Genomic DNA, 7452 nt, shown 5'->3' with positions numbered 1-7452 from the left:
TATGATCTCTCTCTCTCTCTCTTTTAAAAAAAACTCTCTGAAAGAGAGAGAGAGAGAGAGAGAGAGAGAGAGAGAGAGAGAGAAAGACAAAACAGTATGCGAGAGAGAGAGAGAGAGAGAAAGACAAAACAGTATGCTCTCTCTCTCTCTCTCTCTCTCTCTCTCTCTCTCTCTCTCTCTCTCTCTCTCTCAGAGAGAGAGTTTTGGCTTGAAGGAGATGGCGAGCCTCATCTAGTCGAGCGTATCTGAGTCACTTTCTTGACAATGCAGCGGGATCGGGTAGCGGTGCTACCTAAGAAGAGGGAGGTTACTCCTCAGTACACTATGGAAAAAATTGTGGCAGTCAATCCCTACAATCCAAACATCTTCTAGACATTGAGGCGTATGTGCAGGAGCAGGTTAACACGCAGACTTACACTTTGGATGCAAACTTGTGCCTACTGCAGCTTTATGAGTTTGAACCATCTCGAATGAATATCCAAATTGTGGCAAGAATCCTTGTGAAGGCATTGATGGTACTTCCTACACCAGACTTCAATCTTTGCATGTTTTTGATACCTAAAAAGCTTCAAATGGAGGATCCCTTCCTAACAATAATGAACCTTGCTCATTTTCTGGAGGCAGCCAGATTCAGGGAGTTAGCTTCTAGAATCGCCATATCTTGGAGCGTGTTCCAAGGTTCGAGCAAGAAATACAAGGATTTTCTTTGCATGTACTCTCTCTTTCTTACCAGTGTCAGGACAAGGGTCCTATGAGGCAAGGCCCAACCTAGGGGGTCAGGGACCTAGGCCAAGGGCCTGGACTGGACCAGTGTAGACTTGGGATCCACATAGGGAAAGAGCTAGGACCTAGGCCTATATAAAGGACGGTAGGGAGGAGGATCCCAGGTCTCAGTTCTCTAGGTCTTATATTGGTATCAGAGCTTAGGGGGAGAGAGGAGCCATGGAGGAGGAGGAAGCCTTGCACGCTTGGTTGCATGTTCTCTCTCTCTCTCTCTCTCTCTCTCTCTCTCTCTCTCTCTCTCTCTCTCTCTTCTTTTTCTCATGCCCAAGAAGGCTATGGCGCTGTCAAGAAGGGGGATTCTTATCTCTCGATAGACATGCTTGCATGTCATTGTATGCTCGAGAGCAAGGGCGAGCCATGACCATGGGCAACTTCCCTTTTCGAACATGGCTGCGGGAATGCCCGATTGCAAGGAACAGAGGCTCGCGGTCAAACTGCACAGAATCCCTTGCAGTTAGGCTCAATGGGTTCGCGCTGTGATGGGGAAGGTTTTTCGACACAGGGCTTTATGGCCTCGCGGTTTGCAGACCTGCCATGGACCAAGTCTTGCTTCCCTGCGCTGCAGCCCACCATCGCTGTGTAAGTTTTTTTTTTAATATATAAGTTTTTTAGCATTAACCCTAAGCAAGGGTGCATGCCCACCCCGGGCACACATCCCTTCGTATTTCGGCCCCTTGGTTATGCCAACCTCGGAGAACCGAGGCTGATGACCTCCCGAGTTTCATGACTACGTCCCAGCAGCATAACCTGCATGCGACGGTGGCCGTTCATGGCAACGAGTACAAACAAAAACTCCGATGATAGAATTCACAGATGAAGTAGAAAGTATAAGACATAGTTGTGCCATGCAAGAGCATGTAGGTAAGCATGAAACCTATTGGTGCAACTCGGGCAAGGCCCTTTGCAACAGGAAGTAAGGCATCTAAACACGATCAGGTATGTTGAGGCAAGTTTTTCACAAGGACATATGCAGCAGACCATCCGACATCACATAAGGCATCGATAGTGAACAAAGTGCTTCACCTCGGAGAGAGACAAACGGATTGTCAGGTTCACAATTTCGACTTCTTGCAATTTTCATCATTTTATGTATCTAATTGTATTGCAAGATATGTTTCTATGTTGATATCGGCCATGGTGTCCGAAGAAATTATCTACTACGGGTCTAGTAGGACCAGGGTCAACATATTACGTCCAATATTGGTAGTCATTACTATGATTTGGACTAAGCAGCATCGCTCCGATAGAGCTAACCTATACACAGGTTTTTACGAGGAACGATTGTCTAGTAATACACCCACATCAGGCATGGCTTGTGCCTTATAAGGCATCAGTGATTGGCAAGGCCGATCATTCTTTCAATTCTAAGCAGCAAACAATCAGGTAACTTGAAATGGTGAAGTCGAATCCACTATTGACCATGTCTATTGAACCAACCATTAGTATCCAGAAAATCACTTCTTGATTTTCTTCCGACAGGTGACTCATTAAATTCTTTTGGCGGCAGCAAGCTTCGTCGGTAAGTATACTTAATAAGGTACGCAGTTGATTTTTGATTATGAAGCGTCTGCTTGATAGATACAATATGCGATAGACAGGCAGACACTTTAGGCCTGCACATCACAAGCATGGCTTGTGAAAATTACTGTAAGAACCACAAATTTGATTGGTTTAAAGATTATCTCAAGGAGACATGCATCACCTTTTACTGCACCTATTGAAGGAAGCGTTGCTCGGCATGGATGACTCTTTGTCACAATTTTTATACGTTGATGGAGGATGCTTATACAACACTGATTTCAGCACAAAGATATTTATGTGAAGCAAGGCTTCAATCTCCGACTCTTAAATTGAGAATTTTCCCGTTTGGGGTATGCTATGAGCACATGCTTTTGGGGATATTTAAGGCCAACTTTCTCTCGCGCAACAGAAATGAAGATCTACATTTGAGCGAGTTTTTCGTCCCACATCTCAAGACAACTGGTTACAACAGGATGACCAGGTTAGACTATGTTCAGTATTGTTTATTTTTTCCATGTTTATACATTTACATTGGAAACTAATGCATTGCACAAAGCAAAGTTTTTTGACATTTTTTCATGAAGCAAGGCTTCTCCCTTGTGCCAAGTACTGCCCAATGACTTGAAATCACGTTGACAAACTGGCAAAATAGGGAATACCACCTCACAAAATCCCAACCAGTTTCAACTGTGCAAGGCACTAATGGTCTTGGCTCTCACGTTTGAGGCCATCACTCTCGCCAAGGGCTTCACAGTTTGTATGCACGGCATGCTAACTAGGTGACATGAATTCCACCGCTTCAAAGATTACGCTTCCGCTATCACAACAGGCATTGTGTCACGGACATACTAAGTTCTTGATAGTTTAAATTTATGGTTGCTGTCAACGCACACTACCACTAAATTGAACCTAGATCTACGACATATTTCACAGGCAAAGTTCCATTTTAAGTCATTTTTCTAAATTCACGACCGCATACATGGTAAGAGGGTCAAGCTATGGCTTGTGTCTTCTGTCCCCTCTGTCAATGAGAGCATTGTACAGGAAAATGGTTGCATGTTCATAGGATAAGGTGCAAATCAGGCATAAGATGCTTAAGAGCACACATTTTGGGCACACGCTCTAGAGATTGAAGGGAATTTCCTTAGCCCAGCATGCTATTCTTCTCTCTCTTTTTCTTATTTCTCTCAAGAATAATGAAAACTTCCTAAGAAGCTTTTCATACATGTTTTGTTTGGAAGTCAGCATGAGCCAAGGTGCTCTAACTCTAAGCTAGAAATGGACCAAGATGCCATTCACATTAGTTTTCATCGGTTTATCGATTGAACACTAACTATCGTAAGAGCTAGGAGCCACACACAGGCTGGCTAAGAGCCATTGGCAGATCTTGGGTGATATCCAACTACTGCCATTCCTTGGGTTATTGCTCTTAGGATCAAACATATTTAGCCAGTGGATACACATCGAACATCTTGATGTTAATTGACGAGCAAGAGTCTCATCATTTTGGACGATTTCTTGCTCTATAGCACTACGAGTGTCTATGGCATCACAATTTTGGGGTATGACCCAGCGGGTGCTTACTAAATCACCCCATAGCCATTAAGGATCACATTTTGATCTGCATTGAGGATCACAGTTGATCTCTCCCATTTATACTTTCAAGGAAATAATTCCGCAATCTACCAAACGCGGTAGTAGACGGACACACTTTTCAAGTTGCTTCCAATCATTCTAGACACGATTAACTATGTTGGTTACCGTTATCTGCTAGTTGAGCAGTTTCTTGGACTAAAAAATGGGCCTTGTAAGAATTGTTGATGTGGCATAGCTTTCAAAAAGTGGGGATCAGTAAATTTTTTCCAAATAAGATCAAAACTTGTCGGAGGCTGGATATTTAGAATCTACTCTTCTAATGCTATCTATTGATATATAGCATGCATGTATCGGACATTGCCATCATGTAGATCTAGAAAAAGGTGATTTTAGATTACCGTAACGATAACAAAACCTGGCTGATTGAAAAAAAAATGGCATAACTTTCATAGAAGTAATCGAAACTTTTCGGACCTTGGCTTTTTAGAATCCATTTTTCAAGAACTTTCCAATGATAGGTCATATCATGGGGTTCTAAGCAATATTTAGAGGGGTCTAACGGGTTGCTTTCTTTTGTACAACTTTGATGATGTGGCACTCTTAAAAGGCCCAAAAATGAGTTCAAAATTTTCCTAATGTAGATTCTAATCCAAGTGCTTGGATTGCAAAGGCAACACCCAGGGTTCCCAGAGCAATGATTTTTGTTTTTTCAAGGTAGGGGAAGTGCGTCTCTCCATTTGAATACAAGTGTACATTACGTTCAAATCTCCAGGTATGCATCTATTGACTTGGTGTTATTCCATGTTTAGTATGCTTTGCTTGGTTTCTCAAGACATCTAAGTACACTTGAATGTTACAGAGCCATGCCAAGGGTATGTCGGCACAAAGAATTTTTTGGGCCAAGTGTCCCTCTATCTTTCTGTCTTATGCTGTTACGAACCTACTTGTAGGGTTCAATTTGGCACATGTCACATGGGATACAACATGGTCTAAAAACTAAAGAAGTTTGGTTTAGCCAGTGTGGAGAAAGATAATGAGGGTCCCTCTCACTCTTGTCGTGGAGTGTTTTGCAGTTCCTCCACACACAAGTACATCTTGTACTTGATGGATGTCACTTTTTTTTCCATCCTTATTTGAGACATATTCCACATGTGGTGAATATGAGTCTCTTGGACTAAAACTGGAGCCTAATTCTTAATTATGTGTCTCAACAAAGTCCCTACGTGCTGGTTGCATCCGTTTATTAGACCATTTGTAGCACACCATATCAGGAACAATTTCAGTGGCCAGAACTTGTCGGGTCCTCAGTACAGATTTGTTGCGATGACGTGCTGTGAAACCACCTTAACGGAGAGTCATTTCTACATATAGCCAAGTATGCTAAGTTAGTGAGAATGTATCATGGTTGGTACCTAGGTGTGACTGATCTTTCACATTTTGTCATGGTCTAGCTCTTGTTGAAAGGCTTTCACATACGTACCGGGGAAAGTCTCGTCATGGAATTGCGGTTTGGATAAATTTGTGTTGAATGCATGCACACTAGGTGTTATGAGACCTAGTGTTTAACACTTATTTATTTGGAGCAGCATGCCAATTCATGGACTTTTATTCCCTCTGCACCTTTTTGCACTGCATGTGCAACCTCTCCTGCAGATTTATTATGAGTTTACACCCTACCATACAAGGAACTGGCTTAGGATGGGTGTCTATTGGTTGGATGGTCTAAACTCTAGGAGCTTCCTCCAGTCCACCCGCTTTCAACCTAGTTGGTTGTTTTCACTCCATATAAAATATATGGCTGGATACTCAATGATTGAGTCCTAGTTTATCGATAGTCATGGACGACTGTCTGTAAAGTGGTTGGGGAACAACACCTCACTCTTACTGCTGCTATTCATCTCATGTTGGATGGGAAGCTTACAAATATTTCTTTTGCTAAAGGATATGCTAAGAGCATACGTTAGCACAACACATTTCTGAATAGATGATTTTCTCCCTATTCTAGAATTTGCTTAAGTACGGTTTTCAACTTTGAACACCTGTTGTGGTGGGGTTGGAGATTATTTCAATAGTTTCATACGTCAAGGACTTACCAGGTGTGCTGACAAAGTATGTTGAGTAACCTTCATGAGGGATGAACATGTAGTTCTTTGTGTTCCAAACTATTCAGAATTCTAACAAGAGGACACTCCCTATCTATGAACTTTTCAAGATACTCACGCGAGTAGGAAATCTGGCTCACAACTGCATGGAAAGTTACGCCAAGGTTTCCTTGCATTATTCCAGTACCTTCAGAAGACCTGAAAACTAGTTATTCCTTTGGACAACTCTTAGTTGTGGTTACTCCTTTATAGTACTCAAGTGAGTTTTAAATGGAGTTACTATTTCGAACCAAGTGGTTGCACAAGGACAACAATGTTGAAAATCAAGATTTTTCTCTTAGGAAGGCGGGCAAGGAAGACCCGTGTGTGCAAGGCTTCTTGCAGCGAATAAGGAGGGGAGGTTAACCCTCCTTATATAAGACCTAGGGTAACTGAACATAGGATCCTCCTCCCTACCACCCCTTATATAGGCCTAGCTCCTAGCTCTTGCCCTAAGCGGATCCCCAGTCCGCACTGGTCTAGTCCAGGCCCTTGGCCTAGGTCCCTGACCCCCTAGGTTGGGCCTTGCCCCGTAGGACCCTTGTCCTGACATTGATATAGGGGCGGTAGGGAGGAGGATCCTAGGTCTCAGTTGTCTAGGTCTTATAACCAGATAACCACGACCTGTTCTTGTTGAGGCCATAAACAGGGAGGTTTATTGCTAGACAAGTTTTTGGAGGATCAAATTGCTAGTAATGGTTGGTCTGTAGAAAAGGTCTGTGGTGGAGGAAAACTTGTTGTCCTCGCTCCCAATGAGCATAACTATCTAGAGTTGAAGAAGAGCATTGTGGACAACATTCCATTAGAACATGTATCCAAGATCTTTCCCATCCTAGCTTGAGACATTTTTGAAGAGCTCAAAAGAAACGCTACACTGTGGTTTCTGCTAGAAGCATCACTTGGAGAAATGCTATTCTTGTCATTGGGTTGCATTGTGCTCCTAATTATATTTCCCTGCTCAAATGTTTCCAGCCTCATTTCAAAACAATTGAAGGTATTTGGTTAAAAAAGTTGAAACGGTTATGTTTTGGATTTGTAAGATCTCTTAAGTAATGTGGCAAGGTTTATGAGGATTTAGGGGTATGAGTGTGTGAACTATTTTGGTTTTGCAATGCCATGTCTAAGTGCAAGGGAAGGTTTTAGACAGTATGGCACATATTTTCATACATTTGAGAAACATTTAGATACCTTAACTTATATACATTCTTTTTGGACCATCAAAAATAGAGAGAGAGAGAGAGAGAGAGAGAGAGAGAGAGAGAGAGAGAGAGAGAGAGAGAGAGAGAGAGAGAGAGAGAGAGAGAGAGAGAGATCTAAGCTAGTCTCCATCACTTCCCTCGGCCAACCCCCACCAACAACTAAGGACTCTTGACTCTCAGGAACGCCTGCTCTCCCTCCCCTACCTTGCTTG

At 42.7% G+C, this 7452-nt stretch overlaps 1 pseudogene; it reads left to right on the top strand.

Annotated features, from left to right (window-relative positions):
- Positions 1–264: 264 nt before the first annotated feature.
- Positions 265–6882, top strand: LOC147454472 (eukaryotic translation initiation factor 3 subunit K pseudogene; annotated as a pseudogene).
- Positions 6883–7452: the final 570 nt, after the last annotated feature.

Source organism: Adiantum capillus-veneris, chromosome 7 (assembly GCF_014529385.1).
Source record: "Adiantum capillus-veneris isolate H3 chromosome 7, ASM1452938v2, whole genome shotgun sequence".
In the NCBI taxonomy this organism is placed as follows: domain Eukaryota; kingdom Viridiplantae; phylum Streptophyta; class Polypodiopsida; order Polypodiales; family Pteridaceae; genus Adiantum; species Adiantum capillus-veneris.
Note: the sequence above shows the minus strand (reverse complement) of the source record. Positions and strands in the feature narration are given on the sequence as shown.